The 16,911-nt window shown below is 53.5% G+C and overlaps 2 protein-coding genes across 3 annotated transcripts in view; one reads left to right on the top strand and one right to left on the bottom strand.

The window, feature by feature from the left end:
• Positions 1–16,911, bottom strand: part of MPRIP (myosin phosphatase Rho interacting protein) — a 574,668-nt gene that overhangs the window by 79,636 nt on the left and 478,121 nt on the right. The window lies entirely within an intron of this gene.
• Positions 12,044–16,911, top strand: part of PEMT (phosphatidylethanolamine N-methyltransferase) — a 98,127-nt gene continuing 93,259 nt past the window's right edge. For both annotated transcript variants that reach the window (XM_081805584.1, XM_081805585.1), the window contains exon 1: positions 12,044–12,258. The gene's annotated coding sequence lies outside the window, so the exon portion shown is untranslated. The remainder of the gene's footprint in view (positions 12,259–16,911) is intronic.

Here is a 16,911-nt window from a genome sequence, read left to right as displayed (position 1 = left end):
GAGCCCGATGCGGGACTCGATCCCGGGACTCCAGGATCATGACCTGAGCTGAAGGCAGTTGCTTAACCAACTGAGCCACCCAGGCGCCCCAGGTCTCGAGGTCTTCGATGCTACCGTTTCCCTTGCCTGCTAGGCCCTTTCTGCTTTTCTTTTCTTTAAAAAAATTTTTTTCAGGGACGCCTGGGTGGCTCAGTCAGTTAAGCGTCTGCCTTCAGCTCAGGTCATGATCCCAGGGTCCTGGGATCGAGTCCCGCATCGGGCTCCCTGCTCGGCGGGGAGCCTGCTTCTCCCTCTCCCTCTGCTCTCCCTCACTCGTGCTCTCTCTCTCTGACAAATAAATAAATAAAATCTTAAAAAAATAATTTTTTTCTGTGATGTTTAGTATATTCGCAATGTACAACCACCCCTGTCTAGTTCGAGAACATTTTCATCACCCTTCAAAGAAAGCCTGTGCCTCCCCATGGCCCCTCCCATCCATATCCTGGGAACACTAACCCACTTTCAGTCTCTACGGATTTGCCTGTTCTGGACATTTCACATAAATGGAATCATGCATTATGCAACTTTTTGTGCCTGCTTCTTCTGCTTAGGACGGTATTTTTGTTTTTATTTATTTTTTATTTTTTTAAGATTGTATTTATTTATCTGACACAGAGAGAGACAGCGAGAGAGGGAACACAAGCAGGGGGAGTGGGAGAGGGAGAAGCAGGCTTCCCGCTGAGCAGGGAGCCCGATGCGGGACTCGATCCCAGGACCCTGGGATCATGACCTGAGCCGAAGGCAGACGCTTAACGCCTGAGCCACCCAGGCGCCCCGGTGTTTTTGTTTTTAAAGATTTATTTATTTAGTTGAGAGAGAGAGAGCAAGCATGCAGGGGGAGGGGCAGAGGGAGAGGGAGAGAGAGAACCTCAAGCAGACTCCCTGTCTAGTGTAGAGTCCAATGCAGGGCCCAATCCCAGGACCCTGAGATCATGACCTGAGCTGAAACTAAGTCAGACACCCAACCTACTGAAAACCCAAGCGCCCCCACCCCCACCCTGCCCAGGACAGTGATTTTCAGGTCCATCCCTGTTGTAGTGTGTGTCAGTACTCGATTCCTTTTTATGGCTGAAGAATATCCCACTTACGGATGCGCCACGTTTTGTTTATCCATTCATCCACTGATGGACACTTGGATTGTTGCAAACAGTGCTGCCAAGAACATTCATGTATGTTTTTGTACAGACACTGCTTTCAGTTCTCTTGAGTACCCACTTAGGAGTAGAATTGCTGGATCATGTGGTAACTCAGTCATTCAGGCACTGTGTCTGGGGTCTTGGGATGGGGGCTTGTTCTAACCTGATCTTGAGTTCAGAGACTTGAGTCCTTGGCCTGGTTGTAGGTGGCCATGGACAAGTCACTCCCACCTCCAGCCTTGGCTTTCTCCCCTGTAAGTGGGGATCCAAACTCCTGACTGTGGTAGTTTCTGTGGATGCCCGTGCAAGCTTCCGAGGCCCGCCATAACAAACTACCACAGGCTGGGGCTCAGACAACAGAAGCTTCCTGCCTCACCGTTATGGTGGCCAGAAGTCCCATCAGGGTGCTGGCAGACTGGTTCCTTCTGAGGCTGTGAGGGAGGGGCCCTTTCCAGGCCTCTCCCCTTGGCTTGCAGTTGGCTGTCTTCTCCCTGTGTCTCTTCATATTGTCTTCTGCCAGTGCATGTCCGTCTCTGTGTCCAAATTTCTTCTTTTTATAAGGACACCAGTCATATTGGAGTAGGGCCTGCCCTCATGACCTCATTATGACTAATGAAATTATAACTAATGACTTACCTTGATCACCTCTATAAAAAGCCCCTGTCTCCAAATAAGGTCTCATTCTGAGGTGCTGGGGGTTAGGACTTCAACATATGAATTTTGGGGGACACCACGCAATCCATAACAACCTCGAAAAATAACTATTTGCCCTCAGGTCCTTGTCTCGGGGTCTACTTCTGAGACACCCCATTGGAGCCATAGCCCGGCTTTGCTCCCAGGCTTGGAGAGATTCAAGTGAGCAAACGCAGTGTTTATGGATCATCTGCTATTCCCAGGGCCCCAGACTTAGCACCTAACACAGCAGACAAAGCCCTTGACATTGTGAGGTTCATGGCCCAGGATGGAGGCGGGCAGATGGCAAACTTGCTATGTAATTGTAGATAGTAAGAAGCCTCTGCAGAGTATCAAGCAGGGAATTGGCAGAAGTGTGACTGGGGAGGCTGTTTTAGCCTGTGGAGGTCAGGGAAGGCCTTGCCGAGTAGGTGACATCTGAGTTGAGACCTGCATGGTGAAGATTCTAGCCTTGGGAGGTGTCGGGGGAAGAGCATGCCTGCTAGAAGAAATAGCCAAAGGGTGGTGTGCCTGCCCCTCACTTCTCACTCCCTAAAAATACCAGCACTTAAAACGAGGAGAGCAATGTTGGGGAGAAGAGCCAGGTTCAGGACCCAGGAGTGATGATGGAGGAAGCCCAGCCTGAGTGGAGATTCTTCTGGACTTCTGAGGGGCTGTCAGAGGGGAGAGAGGTCAGATGAACTCTATGAAGGTAAGAGGAGGAGAAAAGAGTGGGTGTTATCAGGAGAGAAGAGAAGAATTTGTAAAGAAGACACGCAGGGAGTGAGCGCCTCATCCCTGGAAGTATTTAAGCCCAGGCGGGATGATCTCTTGGCAGGATACTGTGGAGGGAACTCAAGAGTTGGAGTTGGATGCTTGTGCACCTCCAAAGTTCGGCTTCGCTGTCAGAAGCACCCAGGAGGGACCAGCCCTCTGATTTTCATCTGTGATAATACACAGGGCCTTCTCTCCTATCCCTTTTATGAATTCAAAGAGAACAACTCTGCCCTTGGCTTTGAATCTCACGGACACCTGGGACCGGTCCCCACGGCGCTCGCAGTGCCTGTAGTGTCTTTGTCGTCCACCAGGTGGCACTATTCGCCCGGTGTTGGGGCCGAATCGAAAACCCTTTCCCGTTTTTTTGGAGCACTGGCAACAAATGGGGAGAGGCCAGGGTTTCAGTTCTCAGAAATGGCCCAAGGGTGGAAAATCCTCCAGAGACCAGCCATGCGCTCAGCTGTGGGGGACACAGCATGGCTTCGTGAGAAGGGTCAGAGCTGATCCGAAGGCCAGTGTCAGCTCTGCGAGCTTCCCGTGCGTGACATTGAGTCTGTTTCCTCCCCCATTAAGTCAGGAACTGGTTCCATCTTGAAATCCTGCGGCGAGGACTGGAATCAGTCCACAGGGCCTGGCCGGGAGCACGTGGTCAGTGAAACATGCCTGCGCTCATAAATGGGTAAGATGTGCTCCGTGAGAATTCCGAGTTCACCAGAGTCCACTTCTCAACGTGTAGATGATTCCCAAGAGCCTCTGGGGGCCCCTTCTCTTATCCGAGTCCCTCAATCCCATGGCGGGACCTTAGATTGCCTAAAATAAGCAGGTTCTTAAATTCCTCAAAGTGCTTACCGTTAGACCGCGGAGCCTTCCGTCCGTAGTTAGTTCTGTTCGCAGTGGTAAGTGCTGTTAGGAGGTTGCTGTGGATGCCCTCAGGATTTTTTTTTAAAGATTTATTTATTTATTTCAGAGAGAGAGAGAGCACGAGTGAGAGGAGCAGAAGGAGAGGGAGAGAGAATCCCAAGCAGACTCCTCGCCGAGCGCCCAGCCCGACGCGGGACTCAATCTCACAACCCTGAGATCATGACCTGAGCCGAAACCAAGAGTCAGATACCTTACCGACTGCGCCACCCAGGTGTTCCCTCAGGAGGTTTTTTTTTTTTTTCCTAAGCATGCACCTAAGCACACATTTCTATAAAAATGATTATTACATGTGGGAAGTGGAAACATACTGGTTAATTCACTCAGGCATCCAGGCATCCGTCCTGGGCCGGCCACTGCTAGCCCTGGGGCCCAGTGGAAAACAAGGCGCTCACAATCCTGCCCTCGTGGAGCTCCCGTTCTCGTCGGGAATGACATACACTCGATAAAGGAGAGCTTGTGACGGCGGTTGGTAAAGCAGAATAAGGAGTTAGAGGGTGTGTTTGCTCATAGTATAATGCACTGCTCCAAGCCACGGAAACGTATCCTGTTGCAGGTCTGGAGGCCAGAAGTCCAAATCGGTGTCTCCAGGCCAAACAAGGTGCCGGCAGGGCTGTGTTCCCCCCACCACCTGCCCACCCCAGGCTCTAGGGGAGAATCCGTCCCTCGCCTCTTCCAGCTTCTGGTGACCCCGGCCTTCCTTGGCCGGTGGCCACATCACTGCAGTCTTCCTAGCCAGTGTCTTCTCATCTCCCTCTGCCTCCCTCTTATAAGGACACACGTGGCTGCAATGAGGGCCCACCCACCCCAATAATCCAGGACAACCTCCTCACACACCTGCAAAGCCTCCCTCCCCCCCCTTTTTTTTTGCCCTACAAGGTGACCTTCACAGGTTCCCAGGATTAGGATGGGGACATCTTTTGGCGGCCATTCTTCAGCCTGTCTGGAGAGTGTCCAAGAGGGTGGAGGTGCTATTGCAGGAAGGGGGACATTGAGGCAGAGGCCCAAGAGAGATGACAGGCAGCTGTGCGGGCTCGGCCTCAGCCTGACACAGTTGACCAGCTCATACATTGTTCAGTCGCCCAGAGAGCGAACGGGACGCCAACAGATCTCGCTCTGAGGACAGATGTGTGTGCCGTGATGAGTGTCAAATACTGGCTCACGTCCCCAAAGCAAGGCAGGAACAGCAAGGATTTGGCGGCCGCTTCTGTTTTTCTGGCTAAAGCTGCGCATCTGACAGCTCGGGGAAGAAGCTGGTGTTGGCCAGTGAGCTGCTCCCGTCCTGGTTGTCAGGACCCCCGTGTTAATCCTACATGCTCACCAGTACATAAGGATGCCTCTCAGCGGGCGGGGGCGGTGGTCAGAGAAAGAAGGAGGGCCGTGGTGCTGGCAGGGCCTGGCTTCTGTCCTCGCTGCGTGGCCCAGTGGGGCCTCTTCCCCTCGGGTCACCGAATGCCAACAACTTCCCAGGCGGGGCTCTCATGAAGCGGCAGAATCAGGAATGGGGCCAGGCCTGCCCACATCCAGAGCTGCCCTCCCCGCGCACCTGCCCCCTGGCCCTTGCATTGCCTGGGGTTCTCTCAGCCTGGGAGAGGGGCAGGCTCGGATGCCAGGAGCTCTAAGGGGGTGGGGATGGGGGGGAGGTCCCCTCCCACATAAATGACTGCTCAGGCATCCTCGTCTTAGCGTCTGCTTCTGAGGGGACTCAGCCCGAGACACCGCCGAGCCCCCGGGGGCGGACCCAGTGCCAGGCGCTTTGCATACGTGGCGTCATTTACTCCTCCCGCGGTCCCTGAGGCATTCCCAGCCCTGTCCCCCAGTCCAGAACAGGAGTCGGCCACCTGTGCACACAGTTACAAAGCAGCAGGCTGGACCCCAAAAAGCTGCAAGGTGGCTCCTGTCACCTCCCCCCCCCCGGCTGTGTCCTTAGTCCTTGCAGCGGATCTCCCCAAATGTGCTCAGGATGCATGGGCTCAGCAGGACAAGTGCTTGGGGCAGGCTGGGCTGGATAGTGACCATGGACCCTCCTGAGGGCCAGACCCAGCGGGGCGAGGTGCCCCAGGGCACGGAGGAGACGGGGAGCCACCCACTGTTCCGGGCCTGGGAGCCCGAGGCCGACTCTCTTCCCAGAAGTGGCTCTTCTTGACCGGCGCCGGGAACCAGGGGCAGCTCGAGCTATTCCACCCTGGATGCCCCTCTCGAGGGCCAGCTGAGGCCCGCCGTGCCTGTCCCCGTCACACAGTGCTTCAGCGGAGAGTGCTGGCCTCCTGGCGCAGCTGGTACGCTGCTAAGTGCTGTCCCGAGGGCACCCCACCCCCCGCTCAGCCACGCTGGGGCCACGGCAAGGCCAGACCCAAGGGCCCCTCCGGTGCGCCCCGCGCTCTCTCCTGCCATGCAGGCCGCCCGCCTATGTGAGCCGCGCAGTCACAGCTCCGGAGGGGTGAGGGTGGGGCGCGGGCGGGGGGAGAGGTCTGCCGTGGGGACCCCTGGTTCTCCCATGTGCTGTGGGGGTATGATTTTCATTGATGTAAGAGGACCCACTTGCAGAGTTAGGTGTCTCTCTCTCTCTCTCTCTTTTTTAATGTTTTATTTATTTATTCATGAGAGTCAGAGAGAGAGAGAGAGAGGCAGAGGCAGAGGGAGAAGCAGGCTCCCCGCCGAGCAGGGAGCCCGATGCAGGACTTGATCCCAGGACCCTGGGATGATGACCTGAGCCGAAGGCAGACGCTTAACCATCTGAGCCACCCAGGTGCCCCCTCTCTCTTTTTTTTAAGAGTTTATTTATTTATTTGAGAAAAAAAAGAGAGAGACTGAGCACGAGCAGGGGGGAGAGGCAGAGGGGAGAGGGAGAAGCAGACTCTCTGCTGAGCAGGGAGCCTGATGCGGGGCTTGGTCCCAGGACCCCGGGATCATGACCTGAGCCGAAGGCAGATGCTTAACCCGCTGAGCCCCCCAGGCGCCCCTCGGTATCTCTTTTTATATGTGTTAGGAAAAAAAATATATATCTAGTATCAAAGGTGATCGTATGGATGCTATAGCTAGGGAGGAGGCTCAATTTTAAGAAATGCATCAGATGAAAAGAGGATTAAGTGACTACGGGACCATTTTCTCTGTGCTAGATTGGAAAAGATTAAGAAGTCTGATGATGCCAAGCGTTGGCGAGGATGCTGAGCCACGGGAACTCCCCTCTGCTCCTGGTAGGGGTGCGCGTTGGTGTAGCCACTTGGGAAGACAACTTGGCCTTATTTGGTAGAGTTAAAGATGTGCAGCTCAGCTTCAAGGAGTGGACCTCAGAGCTGAGCGTCTGGAACTTTGATGTGCACACGGGTCACCTGGGGAGTCTTGTCAGGAGGCAAAGTCGGCCTTAGGACGTACTGTGAGCCCAGAGCCCGTGGACTTTCGCGCGCGCGCTCTGGAATGTTCTCAGCTAGCGCCGTTGGTGATAACACGGGTTATAACGATGCAAGCGGCAGGCTGGGGGCCTGGAGGGGGAAACCATGGCTGAGCTGCACAACGGAATACCACACGGCCCAGAAGGGGGCCTGGACCTGCCCTGGGAGCTCTGTGGAGTCGGGACAGAGCCAGATTCGGGCCAGGTCTCCCACCCCAGGGCTGGAACTTTCCCTGAGTCACTTGCTGGAGGGGAGGAAGGTGGAAAGCCCATGGCCCTGCCAGCCAGGCTCCTGGTCACATTTGCATTTAGAACATCACTGTGTGCTGTGGGCTAGTGTCCAGTTCCCGGGTGGGGAGAGGGTGTCGCTGCTGGTCGGAGACTGACCGTGAGGTCTCCCAGGCCCCAGCCCAAGTGCTGAGAGAATCGTCCCTGAGGAACTCACGTGTGAATCCCAGCTCTGCTGTGTGACCTTCTGCAAACCGCAGGATGTCTCTGAGCCTTAGTTACCTCATCTGTAAAATAGGATAATAGGAGCTCCTAACCTCGGAAGGGCTGACTGGTGACCATCCTCAGCAGGTCCCCGATTTCCCCCTCAGCCACCCTGCACTGCAATGGGGCCTCCGTGCCTTCCCTGGCCAAGTCTGGGGGGCACTAAAGGGCTTGGGCATTCCCTCCAGGTTCCTGGGGCGCCTCGTCCTGACAACCCAGGCTCTGCATTGACGCGGGCCCAGTGCCTGGGGGCTCGTGGAGACGGCTCACCCCGGAAAGCAGATGGCCCTGAACTCTGGGCTTGGCCCAGACATGGGCAGGTCAGGGTTCATCAGGGGCAGACGCACCCTCTTCACTAGCCTGCCCTCTCCCTGCTGCCCTGCTCTGGCCTCAGTCTGGGGCTCAGCCCTGGCCCTTGGCTTTGCCCACCTGCCCCCTTCCTGTGCCACCACCCTGAGTCTCTCTCACAGCCCCGCAGCCACACTGGGCTTCTCGAGGTTCCTCAGAAGATCTTTGTTCTTGCCTCTAGGCCTCTGGGCCCACTCCTCCCCCGTCTGAGATCTCTGCCCCACCATTTCTGCAAAGCTGGTTTTCCGGCCTGCGCGTCTCAGGGAGGAAGAGAAGTCAGTGAGAGAGAGCGAGCACTCACACACCGAGTGGGAGGAGAAGGGGAGAGGCCTGCGTATCTGAAAACCCAATACATGCGGAGAAGCAGGGGGCCGCTGAGGTGCCAGAGAACATGGGGTGAAGCTCTGGACCCACTTTCAGATCCCAGGAAGGCAAGGGGCAGCTGTTTGGTCCTGCGGCCGCGGCAGGCCTAGGCTGAGCCTGGGCGTTGGGCCAGAGCGGCCGGAGGGGATGGCGGCTGCCGGCCAAGGTCTTCGGGTCTGGAGCTGCTGCATCCGGGCAGGCCCAGGCTGGTCTTCAGGGAGAGGCCCGGGCTGGGGCGGGAGGTGTGGCTCCAGGCCAGCTCACTGGGGTCAGCCTTTCTGTGGCCTTAATTTCAACATCTGTAAAATGGTCGGTTCTCTAAGCGTCCTTCTTCAGCCATAAAATCGATCCCCTGGTGTGATTTCTTGGAGGCAAGTTGAGCCTTGGCCTGTGACCGCTCTGGTTGGGAAGACACAGGCCTCGTCCGCCTCCTGCCCTGGGAGAGCCCATCGTCCCGCATTTGGGGCCCTTGGACTCAGGCTGTGGTCCCTCCGGACCTCCTCATGCTGACTGGGGCCATCTGTCCCGTCCTTTGGATTTCTTGCCATGCAGGAGTTAAGTCTTGGTATGTTGGCATCAGTGGTCCGTGGGAGGTCACCTCTCATTTCATTTCATTGTGTGACGTGTCCCCTTGTCTCTCCAACCCCCACTCCCATTCCCCCCCAACCAAGGCTCTCGCTTAAGAAAACTGATCTCTCATCTGTAGCTCTATTTCCGTACCTGGAAAAATATACCATTCAGTTTTCAAGCAGCGCTGGGTCATATCTTGTGCTGGTCCTTATCACTTTAACCGAGCACCATGATCTGTCCCCAGTGCTAGGAGTGCTCCTAGTTCACTGCTTTTCCAGGCCACAAACCGGCACATCCATTCCAATGCAAAGGAATGTTATGGGCATCTAGGTGGGATCACCGGGCGGGGGGTGGGGGGGGGGGGGAGAAGGACCGTGTGCTCAGCCTATGCAACAAGGTGGATCCACCTCACAGCAAAGCAAAGGAGGGGCCCAGTACATTAAAGATCCAACTCTATAAGGCACATTGCATATACCATATATAAGAGGGGAAGCTAATAGGAGGAAATGTTGGTTGATAGCTTTGTGACCATGGGATGGGAAAATGAATCTCCAATGTCCCAAACATAAAGTGTGTTCCTATGCATGAGAGAGAGAGAGAGAGAACACATCTGTGCAAAGGAGAGAGCAGAGAATCTGACGACATAAAAATGAAGGATTTCTGCCTCCTGAAGGACAATACATAAAAAAATTAACAGACAAATGATAGACTGGGAGAAAAAAAAATTTTTTTTTAATTTTATTTATTTAAGTGATCTCTACACCCAATGTGGGGCTCAAGCCCATGACCCTGAGATCAAAAGATGCATACTTCTGACTGAGGCAGCCGGGTGCCCCGAGAAAATATTTTTGGTAATTGGAAACAACAAGGACAAATGCTGTTGAAAGAAATTGAAGAGGACATAAGCAAATGGAAATCGGGTGTTTATGGGTTGGGAGGCTTAGTATTGTCAGGATGACAATCTACAGATTTGATGCAAACCCTATTCACATCCCAAAAACCTTTCTTGCAGAAATGGAAAAGCCAGTCCTCAAAGCCATAGGGAGATGCAAGTGGCCCCGAATAGCCAAAAATAATCTTGAAAAAGGAGCGTAAAGTCAAAGGACTCACACTTCTTGATTTTAAAACTGACAACTAAGCTATAGCAATCAGCACAGTGTGGTGTTGCCACAGGATGGTCATGTAGACCAACAGAATAGAATTGAGAGTCTGTGGCCAAATGATTTTTTAAAAAAGATTTATTTATTTATTTTAGAGAGAGAAAGAGAGAGCAGCGGGGAGGGGGAGAGGGAGAGTCCTAGGCAGACTCCCTACTGAGCACGGAGCCTGCGGTGGGGCTCGATCTCATGACCCCGGGATCATGACCTGAGCCAAAACCAAGAGTCCGACACTCAACCGACTGTACCACCCACGTGCCCCCAGTTGATTTTTGACAAAGTGACAAGACCACTCCATAGAGGAAAGAACAGTTTCTTTAACAAATGGTGTGGGGACCACCGGATGGCCACATGCGAAAGAATGAAGATGGGCCCCTACTTCACACCATAGCCATAATCCAGCTTAAAACAGATCACAGATCTAAACTTAAAAGCTAAAACTATAAAATTCTTAGAGGAAAATATAGGAGTAAATCTTCATGACCTTGGACTTGGCCAAGGATTCTTAGATATGACACCAAAAGCATAAGTAACAAAAGGAAAAATAGATAAATTTAATGTCATCAAAATTAAAATTTTGTACATTGAAGAACAGTATCAAGAAAGTGAAAAGACAAAAAAAGAAAAGAAAATGAAAAGACAGCCGACATAATGGGAGAAAATATCTTCAAAGTATATTTCTGATAAGGGCCTAGAATCTAGAATACATACAGAACTCCCACACCGCAAGAACAAAAAGACAATCCAATTTAACAATGGGCAAATGACTCCAGAGCAGATATACACATAGACAACAAGCACGTGAAAAGATGCTCAACATCATTATTCACTAAGGAAACACAAATCAGGGGCGCCTGGGTGGCTCAGTTGTTGGGCGTCTGCCTTCAGCTCAGGTCATGATCTCAGGGTCTTAGGATCGAGCCCCGCATTGGGCTTCCTGCTCAGCTTCCTGCTCAGCTTCCCTCTCCCACTCCCCCCTGCTTGTGTTCCCTCTTTAGCTCTCTCTCTCTCTCAAATAAATGAAATCTTTAAAAAAAAAAAAAGGAAGCACAAATCAAAACTGTAATGAAATATCACATCACACCTCCTGGGATGTCTGTAATTTTAAAACATGGGAAATTGTGGGAATGCCTAGGGTGGCTTAGTTGGTTAAGTATCTGCTTTCGGCTCAGGTCATGATCCCAGGGTCTTGGGATAGAGCCCCTTGTGGGCTGCCTACTCCCTGCCCTGCTTTTCCCTCTCCCTCTGCCCCTCCCCCCACTTGTGCGTGTGCTCTCTCTCTCTCAAATAAATAAATAAAATCTTAAAAAAAAAAAAAGACATGGGAAATAGTAAGTGTTGGTGAGGATGTGGAAAACCTGGAGCCCTCATACACGGCTGGTGGCGTTGTTGTAAAATGCTGTAGCCACTGGGGAGAAGGTTGGCCAATTGGTGAGAAAGTTAAACATAGAATTACTATGTGAATCAGCAATTCCACACCAAGATGTACGCTCCGATGAACTGACAACAAGTACTGAAACAAATCCTTGTCTGTGAATATTCATAGAGCACTATTCACAATAACCGAAAGGTGAAGACAACCCATATGCCCATCAGTGGAATAATGGAGGCAGGAAATGTGGTGTGTATATACGATGAATATTATTCAACCATATAAAGGAATGAGCACTGACTCATGCTACAACACGAATAAACCTCAAAAATGTTGTGCTAAGTGAAAGAAGCCAGGCATGAAAGACCACACTTTCTGTGGTTCTATTTACGGAAAATATCCAGAAGAGGAGAATCCAGAGGGACAGAAAGCTGGTGGGTGGTTGCCAGGGGTCGGGGGAAGAAGGGAATGAGGACTGAAGTGAATGGGGTTTTCTTTTGTGGTGATGAAAATATTTTGGAAGTAGATAGAGGTGGTAGTCCCACAGCACTGCGAAGGTACTAACTGCCACTGACTTTTACACTTTCAAGTGGTTAATTTCATTGTCCGTAGATTTCACAGCAAACCCTTCCAAAAACGAATCTGTATCCAGCACTTGCAAAGAACGCCTGCAAGCCAACAAGAAAAAAAGCTGGAAACCCAACAGAAAAATGGGCAAGGTTCATAGAAGGGAACTCAAACTGACCCATGAGGGTATGAGAAGGTGCTGGAGCTCATTAATAACCAGAGAAGGGCCAGCTAAGACGACAGTGGGGCCCTCCTTTCTCCCGCCAGACTGGAGCGAGCAGAAGTGGATGACAGCCGTTCTTTGTGGGGGTGGGGGAAACGGAAGTCACCTTCCACGCCAGGCCCTGACTTGTCTCCCTCCAGGCACTCCGCCGCTGCTCCTCACCCCTGAACAGAGCGAGAGCGAGAGAGAGAGAGAGAAGCAACAATGAACAAATGTAGAAGTTGTCACTTCAGGTTTGCTTTTTTTTTCTTCTTCCATTTTTCTGTATTTTAGAAATTTCTAGAAGGAAGGAAGGAAGGGGAGAAGGAAAGATGAAAGGAAGGAAGGAAGGAAAGGAGGGAGGGAGGGAGGAAGGACATTCTGCTCTCCGATTTCTTTGGCCACAGTGGGGATGGGAAGAGGCCCCGGGCACAGGAGGGCTCAGAGTTTCCCGGGAGGGGCCTGGGCCGGGGTCGGGGGAGAACGAGGCAGTGGGGAGCCCAAGGGCACCACCCCGTTGGCAAAGACTGAGGCAGAGGCAGGAAGGCAGGGAACGTGAGGCTTTCCAGAGAACAGCAACAGCCACACTGTCGCCGGCTTCTCGTGAACCGTCGTGGGACAGCCGTGGGGTGTCATTCGAGTGTGAGAGATGAGGGAACAGACACAACCAGGGAGGCCCCGGGGGTCAGCAGGGTGAGGAGCGAGGTGGGGTGGGAGGGCGCTGCCTCTGGCCAAGCTCATTCCCACCATCCACGGATGCCTGCCGGGCAGGACTTCGCTGCAGGAAAGCAAAGGGCTGCTTATTATTCTCTCCACTGTTCTGTATGTTAGAGCTCTTTCTTAAAAAAGGAAGAACAGAAGAGTCAGTAAGACTTCCTGGCTTAGGATGGGTATTTGGAGGATTCTGAAACCTGGCTAGGATTCTGTGTGTGAATGTGTGAGTGTGCAAGGGGGTGTATGTTAGTGTCTCCCCTTGTCTCCCCAAGAATGGGTATAGGGATCATGACAGGGTTATCAGAGCCCAGACCCTAGGATTGGCTGGGGACCCTCCACACAACCCCTCTGTCCCTTCCAGGAGCCCCAACAGGTCCCCACTTTGCAGAAGAAAAAAACTGAGGCTCAGGGAAGTGAAGTGACTTGCCTAAGGTTGCACAGACAGCCAGGGGCAGAGCTGGGATTTGAGCCCCCGCCTGGGGGCTCTCCTGACCTGCACCATAAAGCTGCCAGAGGGCAGGTCCCGTCTGCACGGCTTCCCCTACAGATCCCCAATATGCAGCGCGCAGCCCGCATGGCCCAGCATGGCAGCCCAGCCCTGGGAGGTTCTGTCTGTTGGTCCCAAGACTGAACAAAGCAGGGGTTCTCCCTGACCTGAGAGGAGGCAGGTCCTACGTGCGCGACTTGGGGAGCTTCCCACTGCCCCAGAGATCAAGGTGACATAGCACAGCTCATCAGTGGCAGGCCTGTGTAAGCCAGCTGGGTCTACCTCAGAGTTGACATTTCCCTGGCCAAGCTTTTCCTCTTAGAAAGAAAACACAGGATCTAGGGCAACTCCAGCAGCTATGTTTAAATGCCAGAGTTCATTTGACCTTCAGAAGCAGAGAAAACTGTCATGTTTCTCACAAACATTCCCATCTCTTCTCAAGGGAGCCCCGTTATTTACAAACCCAGCAATTCCACAATGATCATGACTGCCAGGCAGCACTGTGCAGGTTGTGCACTAACTCTAGGGAGAATGCCAGTCTGTGTAAAAGTACCCTTTTGGTGTTGCACAGTGCCCGACCTGTGCAACAGTGCATGGTGACCCTAAGCCTCCAAAAACATTTCCTCTAAGTAGACAGGTGAGTGGGTGCCCGGAAGCTTTGAGACAGGTAAGTGGGTGCTTGCCTTCTTGTTGATATACATCCTATTGAGCAGGAGAAACTGACCAGTTCCACACAAGGGACCTGGAGGTGGATGGCTCACTGTCATCGATGAGCATTGTGCATGTCCTCAGCACAATATCTCACTTAGCTCCTCCTCCTCCCACTGCACTCTGATGTTCACATTCCAGACTTGGCTTGTGTTAAAAGTTTCCGCAGCAACCCTTCCCCTGTACGTGACTCTAAAATTCTTGAAGTGACTTTTGATTTACTCGGCTCCCGTTGTCTTCCCGTCCCAGTCTCCGCTATCCCACTCTGCCACCACCATGGTCCCAGCTGCTCAGGCCCCGAACCCTGAGTCCTCCCTGAGTCCTCAGTGTCCCTCCCTGCCATGGTCCAGGTGCAGGAAGTCCCGTTGGCTCTGCCTCCAAGATGCACCTGGGTCCCCTCCTTTCTCACCAGCCTACCTCCTACCTCTCCGGGCCACCAGCATCCCTCACCTGATGGGGCCTCCAGCCTCCTTCTGGCCTCCCTGCCTCAACCATGCCCCACTACAGACCCTCCTTCTCCTGTGGCAACCAGAGGGGCCTCTAAGAAATTAAATCAAGAGACACCAGACACCAAAGGCCACCTACTGTGTGATTCTGCGTATGTGAAATGTCCAGCAGAGGCAGGTCTGCAGAGACAGAGCAGGTTGCTGGGTGCCAGGGGCTGGGGCGAGGGAGGATGTGGAGGGACCGCCCAGTGGCTTCAGGGTTTCCTTTTGGGGGTGGTGACAGCGTTGTGGAACCAGACAGAGGTAGCGATCGTATGACACCGGAAATACCAAATGCCACTGCACCTGTATATCGAAAACGTAGCCACAGTAAATTTTATGGTATGTGGATTCTACCACAGTAAAACCAAAATTAAATGAGCCCACTGATTAAAACCCTCACCGGCTCCCAGATGCCCTCACGATAACCCCGAATTCCTGAATCCGGCATCCCCTGCCCCCCAGCGGGCTCCTCCTTTGCATATTCCCTGGCTCCCCCTCTGACCTGGGCGCGTGGCAGGTCCCTCCCCTCCTCTCAGACCTCCTGGGGCTGCATCTTCCCCACCTCTGAGCCTGCACCCCTGTCTCCTCCTCACACTTGGACTTCCTGGTCCACAGTCTACACTTCCCTTCGCCCCACTTCCCAGTCCTGGGCCCTGTTTTATTCTGAGCTTTCAACGTCACTTTGAAAGGATCGTGTTATTTATAGCTTGACTTGCCAATTCTCTCTCTCCTGCTAAGAGACTCATCCACGAGGGGCAGGGGCTTTCTTTGCATCTCTGGTGCTGACTCCTGAGTGCCGGGGACCGAGTCGTGGCCTTTGTGGGCCAGCTGATGGGAACATGCTAGCTGCGTGCGTGGCTCCCTCCCAGGGGCCTCCGGCCGGCGGGTCAGCCCTTGTCCTCCTGGGCGCCTGCCAGAGCCCCGCGGCTTCCTCTCTGCCCTTCCGAATCCTTTCTTCTCCAAATGATTCAGCCCTTTGGGGTGAGCAGTGCTGGTTTCGGCCTCGCTGCGTTCTGCTTCTGAAAATCCTCTGGGCTTCCTCGCCCCTCCCTGCCTATGCCTGCGCCCTTGAACTTGTGGCTTCCTCCGGCTTTGGGGTGGGGCTGTCCAGAGCACTGGAACCGCACCCCCACTCGGCACAGGCCGAGGGCTAGGTGGTGGGGAATGGAATGAGCCCCGGGACTTGTTCTGAAATGTCCCTGCCTGCGTACCCAGGATGGTTCCCAAGTTGAAGGTCAGGAATGTCTGTACCGTGTCAGCTGCTATGTCCGCCTCTAGATGCCCTCAAGACTGGGCCCAAAGTCACCTTCTCAGTGATGGGACCTCCTTACTTAGCACCGCACCCCCACATCCCGCTCGTGCCTCATTTTTTTCCAGAGCCCTCCTCACCATCTGGTGCCCCGATGTTTTGGCCATTCATCTCTTTGGGGCGTGCCAGTCCCACGAAAGCAGGGACTCGGTGCCCCCACAGCCTGGAGCTTGGGGCAGCGCCAGCTCAATCCATCCGTGAAGGGGGTGGAGGATTTCCCAGTCCGTCACTGCCTTGTCTGAATTGTTGGGGTGATGCTCAGAAACGGTCAGAGAACAGCCAGCCCGCCATCCACCGGCTCGTCCAGGGCGCAGTCCTGGCTGGGCCTCGACTGCCTTGCCCCTTGCCCAGGTACCTGCTCTGGCTGCCCGCTTCCAGACCTCCCTCGGGAGGGGCTGCCCAAATGCAGAAGCTGGGTGCTCCCGCTCCTCAGCTTAGCGCTGACCGGAGGCTTCTCAACCTCTGCACCATAGACACTTGGGGTGGGTAATCCTTTATTGTGGGGGCTGTTCTGAGCCTTGTAGGGTGTTCAGCAGCATCCTTGACCGCAGCCAGCAGCGCCCCCCACCCCCCTTGTGACCACTAAAAATGTCTCCAGATGTTGCCAAACATCCCCTAGGGGGCAGAACCGCCCTTGCTCGAGGCGTCACCTTTTCTCTTATGGATAATTTCAAGCACATACAAAGCAGGGAGAACAGTGTGAAGAACCCCCCCCGCCAACCCCCCGGAACCTGGCAGCTGTAGAGTTATCAACCCCTGGTCAATCTTGTTTCCTCCCGGAACCTACCCAAAGCAAACCTCAGACATCATATTATTTCATTTGTAATTATTATTATTATTTTTTAAGATTTTATTTTAGTATTTGACAGAGAGAGACACAGCGAGAGCAGGAATACAAGCAGGGGGAGTGGGAGAGGGAGAAGCAGGCTTCCCGCGGAGCAGGGAGCCTGAGGCGGGGCTCGATCCCAGGACCCTGGGATCATGACCTGAGCTGAAGGCAGATGCTTGACTGAGCCACCCAGGCGCCTTCCTGTTACATTTCTATATGAATCTTAGAATCAGCCTATCAACTTTTGCAAAAGCAGCTGGATTTTTTTTAAAGGTTTTATTTATTTATTTGACAGCACAAGTACGCAGAGTGCTAGACAGAGGGAGAAGGAGAAGCAGGCTTCCCACGGAGCAGGGAGCCCGATGCGGCGCT

The sequence above is a fragment of the Leptonychotes weddellii genome, chromosome 15 (assembly GCF_054177405.1).
Source record: "Leptonychotes weddellii isolate Sample4059 chromosome 15, ASM5417740v2, whole genome shotgun sequence".
NCBI lineage: Eukaryota > Metazoa > Chordata > Mammalia > Carnivora > Phocidae > Leptonychotes > Leptonychotes weddellii.
This window is presented reverse-complemented; position numbering and strand designations above follow the sequence as displayed.